The sequence below is a fragment of the Anolis sagrei genome, chromosome 12 (assembly GCF_037176765.1).
Source record: "Anolis sagrei isolate rAnoSag1 chromosome 12, rAnoSag1.mat, whole genome shotgun sequence".
NCBI lineage: Eukaryota > Metazoa > Chordata > Lepidosauria > Squamata > Dactyloidae > Anolis > Anolis sagrei.
This window is the reverse complement of record NC_090032.1, coordinates 5645952-5660163: the sequence shown is the minus strand read 5'-3', so window position 1 is coordinate 5660163 and position 14212 is coordinate 5645952. Positions and strand designations below refer to the sequence as shown.

The 14212-nt window shown below is 43.0% G+C and overlaps 1 protein-coding gene across 2 annotated transcripts in view; it reads left to right on the top strand.

The window, feature by feature from the left end:
- Nucleotides 1-7779: 7779 nt before the first annotated feature.
- OTUD7B (OTU deubiquitinase 7B) overlaps nt 7780-14212 on the top strand; it is a 57532-nt gene continuing 51099 nt past the window's right edge. Inside the window, exon 1 of one of the 2 annotated variants that reach the window (XM_067472363.1) lies at nt 7780-7870. The gene's annotated coding sequence lies outside the window, so the exon portion shown is untranslated. Of the gene's footprint in view, nt 7871-12171; nt 12416-14212 lie in introns of those variants that run through there. The other variant, XM_060758035.2, reaches the window with a different exon arrangement.

Sequence of the window (14212 nt, the reverse complement as noted above, 5' to 3'; positions counted from 1 at the left end):
AGACCAGGAATGCCTCCATTGTCTGGCATCGGTGGAAACAGGCAGGGCTGCTATTCAGCACATCGTAGGATTGGAAGGGACCCCAAAGGGCCATCCAGTCCATCCTCCTCCTGCCAGGCAGGAAAACACAATCAAAGCCTTCCCAACAGATGATCATCCAGAGATGGGGACTGCAAGGCACATAGCCAGAAGACAGTGTTATATACAGCTAGCACTGATACTCAGCTCTGCCCAAATGTCAGAGGGGCTGCTGCCTTTCCTTCCTTCCTTCTTTTTCTTTCCCTTTCCTTCTTTCCTTATTTTTCCCCTTCTTCTTTCCTTCCTTCGTTCCTTCCTTCCTTCTCTTGCCTTCCTTCTTTTCTTTCCTTCCTTCTCCTCCTTCCTTCTTTTTTCTTTCCTTCCTTCCTTTTCTTCTTTTTCCTTCTTTCCTTCTTTCCTTCCTTTTTTCCTTCCTTCTCTCTCTTTCCTTCCTTCCTTCCTTCCTTCCTTCCTTCTTTCCTTCCTTCTTTTTCCCCTTCTTCTTTCCTTCCTTCCTTCTCTTTCCTTCCTTCCTTCTCTTTCCTTCCTTGTTTTTTCCTTCCTTCCCTTCCTTCCTTCCTTCCTTCCTACTCTTGCCTTCCTTCTTTTCTTTCCTTCCTTCTCCTCCTTCCTTTTTTTCTTTCCTTCCTTCTCTCTCTTTACTTCCTTCCTTCCTTCTTTCCTTCCTTTTTCCTTTTTTCTTCCTTCCTTTCTCTTTCCTTCCTTTCTCCTTCCTTTCTCCATTCTTTCCCTTCCTTCCTTCTTCCTTCCTTCCTTTCCTTCTTCTTTTATTTCTTCCTTCCTCCTTCCTTTCTTCATTTCATCCCTTCCTTCCTTTCCTCCCTTCACTTTCTCTTTTCCTTTCTCTTCCTTCATCCCTTCTATAAGGCTGTATGACCATCTGTCGAGAGGACTTTGATGTTGCCTTCCTGCCCGGCAGAAGGGGGTTGGACTGGACAGCACATGGGAATTCTATAAGGCTGTATGGCCATCTGTTGAGAGGGCTTTGATGGTGTCTACCTGCCTGTCAGAAGGGGGTTGGGCTAGATGGCCCTTGGGGTTCCCTTCCAACTCTAGAATTCTATCAGTCTGGATGGCCATCTGTCGAGAGGGCTTTGAAGGTTTCTCCCTGTCTGGCGGAAGGGGGTTGGACTGGATGGCCCTTGAGGTTCCCTTCCAACGCTAGGATTCCATAAGTCTGGATGGCCATCTGTCGAGAGGGCTTTGACAGTGTCGGAAGGGGGTTGGACTGGACGGCCCTTGGAGTTATCTTCCAACTTTAGGATTCTATAATTCTGGATGGCCATCTGTAGAGAGGGCTTTGATGGTGTCGGAAGGGGTTTGGACTGACGGCCTTTGGAGTAATAATAATAATAATAATAATAATAATAATAATGTTATCTTCCAACTCTAGTATCTTCTAGTATTCTATGTCTCTATGGTCATCTGTTGAGAGGGTTTTGACGGTGTCGGAAGGGGGTTGGACTGGACGGCCCTTGGAGTTATCTTCCAACTCTAGGATTCTATAATTCTGTATGGCCATCTGTCGAGAGGGCTTTGATGGTATCCGAATGGCGTTGGACTGGATGGTTCTTGGAGTTATCTTCCAACTCTAGGATTGTATAAATCTGGATGGCCATCTGTCGAGAAGGCTTTGATGGTGTCTTCCTGAGTCTCCTTCTTTTGGAGGTTTTCCAGCAGAGACTGGATGGCCATCTGTCAGGAGGGCTTTGGTTGTGTCTCCTGTTGGACTGGATGGCCCTTGGAGTTATCCTCCGACTCTAGGATTGTATAAATCTGGATGGCCATCTGTCGAGAGGGCTTTGACGGTGTCAGAAGGGGGCTGGACTGTACGGCCCTTGGAGTTATCTTCCGACTCTAGGATTGTATAAATCTGGATGGCCATCTGTCGAGAGGGCTTTGATGTTGTCTTCCTGAGTCTCCTTCTTTGGAGATTTTCCAGCAGAGACTGGATGGCCATCTGTCAGGAGGGCTTTGGTTGTGTCTCCTGTTGGACTGGACAGCCCTTGGAGTTATCTTCCAACTTTAGGATTCTATAATTTTGGATGGCCATCTGTAGAGAGGGCTTTGACGGTGTCAGAAGGAGGCTGGACTGGATGGCCCTTGGAGTTATCTTCCGACTCTAGGATTGTATAAATCTGTATGGCCATCTGTCGAGAGGGCTTTGACGGTCTCAGAAGGGGGTTGGACTGGATGGCCCTTGGAGTTATCTTCCAACTCTAGGATTCTATACAGCTGTATGACCATCTGTTGAGAGGGCTTTGACGGTGTTGGAAGGAGCTTGAATTGGATGGCCCTTGGAGTTATCTTCTAACTCCAGGATTCTATAAGGCTGTATGGCCATCTGTCGAGAGGGCTTTGACGGTGTCAGAAGGGGGTTGGACTGGACGGCCCTTGGAGTTATCTTCCGACTCTACGATTGTATAAATCTGGATGGCCATCTGTCGAGAGGGCTTTGACGGTGTTGGAAGGAGGGTGGACTGGATGGTCCTTGTTGTTCCCTTCGAACTTGAAAATTCTATAAGGCTGTATGGCCATCTGTCGAGAGGGCTTTGACGGTTTCAGAAGGGCGTTGGACTGGACGGCCCTTGGAGTTATCTTCCGACTCTAGGATTTTATAAATCTGGATGGCCATCTGTCAAGAGGGCTTTGATGGTGTCTTCCCGGGTCTCCTTCTTTGGAGATTTTCCAGCAGAGACTGGATGGCCATCTGTCGGGAGGGCTTTGGTTGTGTCTCCTGTTGGACTGGATGCCCTTCCAACAGACACAAGAGTTGCTTCCAAAGCCAGTGCTGTCTCTCTGCACAAACTTTGGAAACCAGGCCAAAGCGGGGCCTTTTCCGTCCTTTCCTCCCGCTCCCTGCCCGCTTGTTTTCAATGGCCAAGAAAACAACACCGGGCCGGGTCCCTTTGGGGAAGCTGGCACGGCACAGAAGTTCCTTTCTTTGCTGGACTCTTCTGTTGTGTCCCCAGAAAGGATGATAAACACGGCTTTTTTTGTCTCGGACATCAACAACAGCCGGGAGGGGGAGACGGGGGAAGACAAAGGGGACGATTCAACCGTTCGGGTCAGCCGGGGTGTCCGCATGACCGCTTGGACGGACACACAGACACACACGAGCCTTCGCGTCGATGCCCATTCAGATCTGGGAGAATATGTTGCCTTGGAGTCTGGTGGAATCTCCTTCTCAAGCAGAGGATGGCTGGCCATCTGTCGGGAGGGGTCGGATTGTGCCTCCCTGATGTGCAGAAAGGGTTGGACTCTAGGATCCAACTCTAGGATTCCATCCTCGTAATCATCATGGTTGTCATTTTTGATCATATTCATGATGATGGCGTCTTCTTCTTTGGAGGCCGAATGGCCATCTGTCGGGAGGGATTGGATTGTGCCTCCCTGATTGGCAGAAAGGGTTGGACTCTAGGATCCAACTCTAGGATTCCATCCTCGTAATCATCATGTTTGTCATTTCTGATCATATTCATGATGATGGAGTCGTCTTCTTTGGAGGCCGAATGGCCATCTGTCGGGAGGGATTGGATTGTGCCTCCCTGATGTGCAGAAAGGGTTGGACTCTAGGATCCAACTCTAGGATTCCATCCTCGCAATCATCATTGTTGTCATTTTTGATAATATTCATGATGATGGAATCTTCTTCTTTGGAGGCTGAATGGCCATCTGTCGGGAGGGATTGGAACGTGACATCCTGCCTGGCTGAATTAGGTTGGACTGGATGGCCTTTGGGGTCCTTTAGAATAGGATGGTCCTCAGGGTCCCTTCCAACGCTAAGATTCTATGATTCAGAGTCTGGATGGTTATCTGTCGGGAGAGCTTGGATGGTGTCTTCCTGCCTGGCAGAATCGGGTGGGACTAGATGGCCTTTGGAGGGTCCCTTCTGACTCTAGGATTCTATCATTTTACGTTTTGGTGAAAGCAGTGTGCTCAGGATGGCCAAAGGTTGCTACCCAAAACTCATGGTGTGTCTCCACTATAGATTGATGCTGTTTGAAACCACTTCAGCTGTTCCAGCACAATGCTAGAGTCCTGGAAGTTATTTAGATGGATGGATGGCTAGATAGATAGATAAATAGATAGATACTTACTTACTTAGGCGATCCCTCGTTGGACGAGTAAGATGGTCTTCCGCTATGGATTTCCTTGTGGGTCCGTATGTGGCTGTGAAGCCCTATTCTTCCTCTGCATCTTCTTCCCCAGAGAGATAGAGAGATGGATGGATAGATAGATAGATAGATAGATAGATAGATAGATGACTAGATAGAGAGATATAGAAATAGATAGATAAATAGTTAGGGAGAGAAAAAGAAATGGATGGATACATAGATCGATAGATCGATAGATCGATCGACCGACAGACAGACAAGACAGACAGACAGACAGACAGATAGATTGAGATGGATAGATGGATGGATGGATGGATGGCTAGATAGATAGATAGATAGATAGATAGATAGATAGATAGATAGATGTGTGGATAGATGGATGGATGGATGGATGGATGGATAGATGGATGATAGCGGGAGAGAGAGAGAGATAGATAGAGATTGAGAGAAAGATGGAGATAGATAGAGAGAGAGATGGATGGATGGGTAGGTAGATAGATAGATAGATAGATAGATAGATAGATAGATAGATAGATAGAGATTGATGGGTGGATAGATAGATGGATAGAGATCAAGAGAAAGAGAGAGAGAGAGAGAGAGAGAGGGTTAGATAGATAGATAGATAGATAGATAGATAGATAGATAGATAGAGATTGATGGGTGGATAGATAGATGGATAGAGATCAAGAGAAAGAGAGAGAGAGAGAGAGGGATAGATAGATAGATAGATAGATAGATAGAGATTGATGGGTGGATAGATAGATGGATAGAGATCAAGAGAAAGAGAGAGAGAGAGAGAGAGAGAGGGATAGATAGATAGATAGATAGATAGATAGATAGATAGATAGATAGATAGAGATTGATGGGTGGATAGATAGATGGATAGAGATCAAGAGAAAGAGAGAGAGAGAGAGAGAGAGAGAGAGAGGGATAGATAGATAGATAGATAGATAGATAGATAGATAGATAGATAGATAGATAGAGATTGATGGGTGGATAGATAGATGGATAGAGATCAAGAGAAAGAGAGAGAGAGAGAGAGAGAGAGGGATAGATAGATAGATAGATAGATAGATAGATAGATAGATAGATAGATAGAGATTGATGGGTGGATAGATAGATGGATAGAGATCAAGAGAAAGAGAGAGAGAGAGAGAGAGGGATAGATAGATAGATAGATAGATAGATAGATAGATAGATAGATAGATAGATAGATGATAGATAGATGGATAGATAGATGGAGAAAGAGAGAGATGGATGGATAGAAAGATAGATAGATAGATTATAGTTTCACATGCTCCCCTTGGCCAAAGAGTGCGGGGGGCCTCCGCAAACTACAACTCACATCCTGATAGCTTGAAGCTTTGGCGGTGAAAGTGGCATCAGACTGCATTCATGCAATGGTGTCGACATGTGTCTCCTTGTGGAGAGGAAAAGCAGGGTATAAATAAACATAAACATAAACATAATAACAACAACAATAATGATCGAACTGCCAAAACTCTGGCACAAGCCAGTCAATGGGGTCCCAGTGGTGATCGGCACACTGGGTGCAGTGTCTCAAGACCTTGGCCTGCACTTAAACACAATCGGCTCTGACAAAATTACCATCTGCTATCTTACTGGGATCTGCACGCATTATTTGCCGACACATCACACAGTCCTAGGCACTTGGGAAGTGTCCGACGTGTGATCCAATACAACAGCCAGAAGAGTGTCTGCTGTGGACTCATCTTGTTGTGTTTCAAATAATAATAATAATAATAATAATAATAATAATAATAATAATAATAATAATAAATACATCACACAGTCCTAGGCACTTGGGAAGTGTCCGACGTGTGATCCAATACAACAGCCAGCACAGTGTCTGCTGTGGACTCATCTTGTTGTGTTTCCAATAATAATAATAATAATAATAATAATAATAATGTCCAGGCCATTGGTTGAATACAACAACACCTGAGTCCACCACTGGCATTTTTTGCCTCTGTTTTCTTCCCTCCAGAGGATGAATGACCAAAGGCCACACACACGCTGACCCCGGCACATTTTCCACATGCTTCTCCTGCCGATGCCTCGAGCATCCCACGGCAGAGAGAATGCCAAGCACTCCGTCCCTTGCGACGAAGAGAGCTGCCCACGGAGGAGAAGCCCACTTCTCCTCTTGTGATGTTTGGCTTCTGCGGCCATTGCTTTGGCTGGAAAACCGAGCCCCGGAGAAGAAGATGAAGAAGATGAAGGCCATCTTCTCACCTCAGCCTGACCATCCATGATGAGGACTATTTTTTCTTAATCTTCTCCCTCCTCTCCTTCTTCTCTTCTTTCCTCTCCTCCTTCTTCATCATCATCTCCATCTTCTTTGTATCCATTCTTTTCCAGCCTTCCTCTTCTTCCATCTCTTTTCTTTCTTCTCCCCTCATCCTCTTTTCCTCCTCTTGCCTCTCCTTCTCTTCCATCTTCTTTTTCCTCCTCCTCCATCGTTTCCAGCCTTCCTCTTCTTCCTCTTCTTCCGTCTCTTTTCCTTCTTCTCCCCTCATCCTCTTTTCCTCCTCTTGCCTCTCCTTCTCTTCCATCTTCTTTTCCCTCCACCTTCATCATCTCCCTCTCCTTCTACCTCCTTTTTTCATCTATTTCTCATTTTCTTCCTTTTGTTTTTCTTCCTCCTTCCCCTTCTTCATCTTCTCATTCCTCTCCTCCATTGTCTTCTACTTCATCTTCCCTCTCCATTTCTTCTTTTTCTTTCTCCTCCATCTCCTTCTCTTTCCTTCACCTTCTTCTCCTTCAAAATCCTTTCCTCCTCTTTCTTCATCTTCTATCTCTTCCTATTCCTCTTCCTCATCTTCTCCTTCCTCTCCATTTTCTTCCACCTCATCTTTCTTCTTCGTCTTCCTTTTCTTCTCCTTCTCCTCTGTCTTCCTCCTCCTCCTTTTCCCCATCTTCTCCTTCCTCAACTCCTTCCCTTCTCTTCCTCTTTTATTTTCTTTCTTTTCTCCATCGTCTTCTTCCTATCCTCCTCCATCTTCTTCCACCTCCACCACCACCTTCTTCTCCTTCTTTCTCCTCCTTCATCTTCTCCTATCTCTCCATCTTCTTCCACCTCCACCACCACCTTCTACTCCTCCTTTCTCCTCCTTCATCTTCTCCTATCTCTCCATCTTCTTCCACCTCTTCTTTCCTCTTCTTCCTTTTCTCCTTCTTCTTTTCCCCATCTTCTCCTTCTTCTCCTCCTTCCATCTTCTTCTTCCTCCTCATCTTTTATCTTCTTCCTTTTCCCCATCTTCATCTTCTCTTTCTCCTCCTCCTCCATCTTCTTCTTCCTTGTCCACCACCTTCTTCTCCTTCTTTCTCCTCCTTCATTTTCTCCTATCCCTCCATCTTCTTCCACCTTCTCTTTCATCTTCTCCTTCCTCCTCCTCCATCATCATTTTCTCCTTCCTCTCCTTCTCCATCATCTTCTTTGTCATCCTCCACTTCCATCTCCTCCTTCTTCCTCCTTCTTCTTCCTCATCTTCCATCTCCTCTTTCATCTTCTTCCTTTTCTTCTCCTTCTTCCACCTTCTTCATCATTTCCTCCTCCTCCATCTCTTCCTATTCCTCCTTCTCTTATTATTACTCCGATAACGGAACTCTGTGGGATCGACCAGGGATCGAGCAAGGTGGCCCCCCACAGATGCAACACAACATCAACATCAAGGATCTCGAGAAGGAAAGTAAGTCTTTATTGCACCCCATGTTGCATAGATTCACACTGTCAAATAAATGCAATCCGACACTGCAACAGTAGTCCAAATATTATCGTGTATACACTACATCTATGTATATAGTAAACTTGTGTCATCAAGGTATGGACTGAAGCCATACAAGTTATTTCCTTATCTTTATTCTTTTTCCACTCTTCATTTTTTGTTCTTTTTCTTTACTTTTATTGCATCTTATACTTATTGCACATTTCGCATCCTCTTATTGCACTTTTTCTTTATTCTTATTGCAATTTTTCCTTTACATTTATTGCACTTTTTCTTTGTTCTTAATTCACTTTATTCTTATTGTACTTTTTCTTTACTTTTATTGCACTTTATACTTATTGCACTTTTCCTATAGTTTTATTGCACTTTATTCTTATTGTTCTTCATTCTTATTGCACTTTTCTTTACTTTTAATGCACTTTATACTTATTGCAACTTTTATAAACATTTATTTCACTTTTTACTTGTGTTGTACTTTATTCTTATTATACATTTTCTTTACTTTTATTGCACTTTTTTTACTTTTATTGCACTTTTTCCTTACTTGTGTTATACTTTATTCTTATTGCATTTTCTTTACTTTTATTCCACTTGTTTTTACTTTTATTGCACTTTTTCTTTACTTTTATTGCAGTTTTTTTGTTGTGTTGTACTTTATTCTTATTGAACTTTCCTTTACTTTTATTTCACTTTACTTTTATTGCACTTTATTTACTTGTGTTGTACTTTATTGCACTTTACATTACTTTCCTTGCACTTTTTCTTTACTTTTATTGCACTTTTTGTTACGTGTTGTACTTTATTCTTATTGTACTTTTTCTTTATTTTTATTTCACTTTTAAACTTTTATTTCATTTTTCCTTTACTTGTGTTGTACTTTATTCTTATTTCACATTTTCTTTTCTTTTCTTGCATTTTAAAAACTTTTATTGCACTTTTTAGACTTGTGTTGTACTTTATTCTTATTATACATTTTACTCTTATTGCACTTTTTACTGTTATTGCACTTTCATTATTTTTTCTTTCCTTGTTGTACTTTATTTTTGCACATTTTCATCACTTTTATTGCACTGTTTCTTTACATTTATTGTACTTATTTACTAGTGTTGTACTTTATTATTGCACTTTTTCATCACTTTTATTGCACATTTTCTTTATTTTCATTGCACTTTTTCTTTACTTTTGTAACACTTTTTCTTTACTTGTGCTATACTTTATTATTTTACTTTTCATCACTTTTATTGCTCATTTCCTTTCCTTGTGTTGTACTTTATTCTTATTACACATTTTCATCACTTTTATTGCACTTTTCTCTACTTTTTTGCACTTTTTCTTTCCTTGTGTTGTACTTTATTCTTATCACATATTTTCTCTACTTTTATTGCACTTTTTCTTTACTTTTATTGCCCTTTTCCTTTCCTTGTGTCATACTTTATTCTTCTTGCATATTTTCTCTATTTTTATTGCACTTTTTATTTTATTGCACTTTTTTATTTTAATGCATTTCATTATTTGTACTTTATTGTTGCACTTTTATTTACTTTCATTATACTTTTCCTTTCCTTGTGTCTTACTTTATTCTTCTTGCATATTTTCACTACTTTTATTGCACTTTTCTCTACTTTTATTGCACTTTTAATTTACTTTTATTACATGATTTCACTACTTTTACTTTATTGTAGCACTTTTTCTTTACCTTTATTGCACTTTTTGTTACTTTTTTTGTACTTTATATTCTTATTGCACTTTTTCTTTACTTTTATTGCATGATTTCATTATTTGTACTTTATTGTTGCACTTTTTAAACTTTTATTGCACTTTTTCTTTCCTTGTGTTGTACTTAATTCTTATTGCATATTTTCTCTACTTTTATTTCACTTTTCTTTACTTTTATTGCACTTTTTCTTTACTTTTATTGCAATTTTTCTTTCCTTGTGTTATACTTTATTCTTATTGCATGTTTTCTCTACTTTTATTGCACTTTTTTACTTTTATTGCATGATTTCATTACTTGTGTTGTACTTTATTTATTGCACTTTTTACTTTTATTGCACTTTTTCTTTACTTTTATTGCATGATTTCATTATTTTTACTTTATTCTTGCACCTTTCTTTACTTTTATTGCCCTTTTTCTTTCCTTGTGTCGTACTTTATTCTTCTTGCATATTTTCTCTACTTTTATTGCACTTATTTACTTTTTGCACTTTTTCTTTCCTTGTACTTTATTATTGCACTTTTTCTCTACTTTTATTGCAATTTTTATTTACTTTTATTGCACTTTTTCTTTCCTTGTGTTGTACTTTCTTCTTATTGCACATGTTCTCTACTTTTATTGCAATTTTTCTTTCCTTGTATTGTACTTTATTCTTCTTGCACCTTCTCTTTACTTTTATTTCACTTTTATTTACTTTTATTGCATGATTTCATTACTTGTGTTGTACTTTATTGTTTCACTTTTTCTTTACTTTTATTGTACTTTTTCCTCACTTTTATTGCCCTTTTTCTTTCCTTGTGTCTTACTTTATTCTTCTTGCATATTTTCTCTACTTTTATTGCACTTTCCTTTACTTTTATTGCCCTTTTCCTTTCCTTGTGTTGTACTTTATTCTTCTTGTCCCTTCTCTTTAACTTTTATTGCACTTTTTCTTTACTTTTATTGAATGATTTCATTACTTGTGCCGTACTTTATTGTTGGACTTTTTCTTTACTTTTATTGCACTTTTTCTGTGTTGTACTTTCTTCTTATTGCATATTTTCTCTACTTTTATTGCACTTTTTATTTACTTTTTTGTACTTTTTGTGTAGTACTTTATTCTTATTACATATTTTCTCTACTTTTATTGCATTTTCTTTACTTTTTTGCACTTTTTCTTTCCTTGTTTTGTACTTTATTCTTATTGCACTTTCTCTTTACTTTTATTGCACTTTCTCCTTGTGTCTTACTTTATTCTTCTTGCATATTTTCTCTACTTTTATTGCACTTTTTATTTACTTTTATTGCATGATTTTATTACTTGTACTTTATTGTTGCACTTTTTCTTTACTTTTATTGCACTTTGTCATACTTTATTCTTTTTGCACCTTCTCTTTACTTTGCTCATTACTTTGCTTCCACTTCATCCTTATTTCCCTTTCCCTTATTTCCTGGTTCCACACTTTCATTCTTGTTGCACTTTTCCCTTTATTGATCTTTTCCTACCTAATCTTTGCATTGCCCTTTCTTGACCTTGATTGCACTTTCCCCCCCTTTTAATGTTGACTTCACATTATTCCTTATGGTCCTTTTATCTATTATCCATCCCCCCCTTTCTTCCAAAACCATTTCCCTCCCTAGAATGGGCGTGCTTTGTTCCTTCCTGCCTTCCCTTCCCAAGCATTTGAGCAGGAGGCGTGGCTTTGGGGAAAGGAGCGAATCCCCGCCCCTTAGTGGGCGTGGCTTGCTGCCCGCCAGCGCTGATTGGCCCGCACTGTCTTCCCTTCCCAGGCATTTGAGCGAAAAGAACGAAGCACCGCCCCTTTATGGGCGTGGCTTGCTGCCCGCCAGCGCTGATTGGCCCGCTCTGCCTTTCCCTTCCCAAGCATTCGAGCAGGGGGCGTGGCTTTGGCGAAAAGAACGAAGCGCCGCCCCTTACTGGGCGTGGCTTGCTGCCCGCCAGCGCTGATTGGCCCGCTCTGCCTTCCCTTCCCAGGCATTTGAGCGAAAAGAGCGAAGCACCGCCCCTTCGTGGGCGTGGCTTGTTATCCGCCAGCGCTGATTGGCCCGCTCTTCCTTCCCTTCCCAAGCATTCGAGCAGGGGCGTGGTTTTGGCGAAAAGAGCGAAGGACCGCCCCTTAGTGGGCGTGGCTTGTCACTCGCCAGCGCTGATTGGCCCGCTCTGCCTTCCCTTCCTAGGCATTTAAGCGAAAAGAGCGAAGCACCGCCCCTTTGTGGGCGTGGCTTGCTTTCCGCCAGCTCTGATTGGCCCGCTCTGCCTTCCCTTCCCAAGCATTCGAGCAGGGGGCGTGGCTTTGGCGAAAAGAGCGACTCCCCGCCCTTTGTAGGCGTGGCTTGTTTTCTGCCAGCGCTGATTGGTCCAGCCTTTCTGAGGGGCGTGGCTTGATGTCCGCCAGATTGGCCCGCTCTGCCTTCCCTTCCCAGGCATTCGAGCAGGGGGCGTGGCTTTGGCGAAAAGAGCGAGTCCCCGCCCCTTTGTGGGCGTGGCTTGTTGTCCGCCAGCGCTGATTGGTCCGCCTCTTCTGAGGGGAAGAGGCGGCGTCGTCCTGTTCGGAAACGCCTCCGGGCGGAAACCGGTGCCGGGCTCTTGGAGTTCCGGGGTGGCCGAAGCGGCGAGAAGGGACGAGCGTGGCGCAGAGAGAGAGAGAGACACAGAGAAAGAGAAGCGGAAAGCGGAGGGCCCGGATTGGCTCAATCCCCTCGTCACGGAGAAGGGGCGGGGCCTAAGCCAGGATTGAGGCTCCGCCCCCTGGCTGGCTCTCTCTCTCTCTCTCCCTCCGCGAAGGAAGGCCCAGGTAAGCTCTACAACTTTTGAGACCCCCCAAAGCCCCGCCCCTTTCGAACGCTCGAGCTTGGCTCCGCCCACCGACTCAGAGAGAAGGGTCTCTCTGCCCCAAGCCCCGCCCACGGCCCCCCGCTCCCTTAGCTCCGCCCCTTTCGAACGTTCAGGTGTTTTGTTGTGTTTTGGAGGTGCGCGCGCAACTTTGTTGGGGCCCAGGCCTCTCGCCCCGCCCCTTCCACTTGGGACTCCGCCCCTTTTTGATAAGGGAAGCCACGCCCCCCTCCAGACCACCTAACTTCTGCCATGTCCATCAGGGTTAGGGGATGATGGGGCTGTGGAGTGGCTGGGGATCTCATTCTTATGGGGGTGATGGGCTTTGCAGTGGTTGGAGACTCCTGATTCTTCTATTTATGGAGATGATGGGCTTTGGAGTGACTGGGAATCTCCTCATTCTTATGGGGATGATGGGGACTCCTGATGTTTATTTATGGGGATGATGGGCTTTGCAGTGGCTGGGAAGCTCCTCCTCATTCTTATGTGGGCTTTGTAGTGGTTGGAGACTCATTCTTTTTATGGGGATGATGGGCTTGGGAGTGGCTGGGAATCTCTTATGGGGATGATGAGGACTTCTGATTCTTCTATTTATGGGAATGATGGGCTTTGCAGTGGTTGGAGACTCTTGATTCTTCTATTTATGGGGATGATGCGCTTTTCAGTGGCCGAGAATCTCCTTCTGATTCTTTTTCTCATGGAGATGATGGGCTTTGCAGTGGCTATGAATCTCCTCATTCTTATGGGCGTGGTGGGCTTTGTAGTGGTTGGAGACGCATTCTTTTTATGAGTATGATGGGCTCGGGAGTGGCTGGGAATCTCTTATAGGGATGATGGGGACTCCTGATTCTTCTATTTATGGGGATGATGGGCTTTGCAGTGGTTGGAGACTCATTCTTATGAGGATGATGGGCTTTGCAGTGGTTGGAGACTCATTCTTATGGGGATGATGGGCTTTGCAGTGGTTGGAGACTCATTCTTATGGGGATGATGACCTTTGCAGTGGTTGGAGACGCCTGATTCTTCTATTTATGGGGATGATGGGCTTTGCAGTGGTTGGAGACTCATTCTTATGAGGATGATGGGCTTTGCAGTGGTTGGAGACTCATTCTTATGGGGATGATGACCTTTGCAGTGGTTGGAGACTCCTGGTTCTTCTTTATGGGGGTGATGGGCTTTGCAGTGGCCGGGAATCTCCTCCTGATGCTTCTTCTTATGGAGTTGATGAGCTTTGGGTGGAAACCTCCTTTTTCATATGGGGATGATGGGCTTTGCAGTGAATGGCAATCTCCTGATCCTTATTATTATTATTATTATTATTATTATTATTCAAGGAGACATAGGCTGCGATGCTGCCCTTCCTTATATTCCAGTTTTGGATTCATGCCTGTAACATTAAAAAAAGCAAAACAACGACACTCCTACATATGTACATACATGTAAACATACGTAACTGGCTGCAACATATCTTTCCATCACTTTAGAAACACGCCTCAGTTGAGTCTCCAAAGAGGGTCGGTTGCAACCCTGTTATGGTTCTCCTTCCCAGAGGTTGCCTTCAGAGAAGCCCTTTGGGCCCGGTGTTTCTCTTTGCCCGCTTTCTTGAACTTTAACTTTCCTCCCGAGGTGTGCCGCTCGCCTCCAGCTTTTGTTGCAATCCTTAATTGGATCCTTTTAATTGCTAGACTCCAAACACTTTCCCTCTCGGCTGCCTCTCAGGCCTTCCGGGGTGTATTTGGAGCGATACCTTTCGTATTTT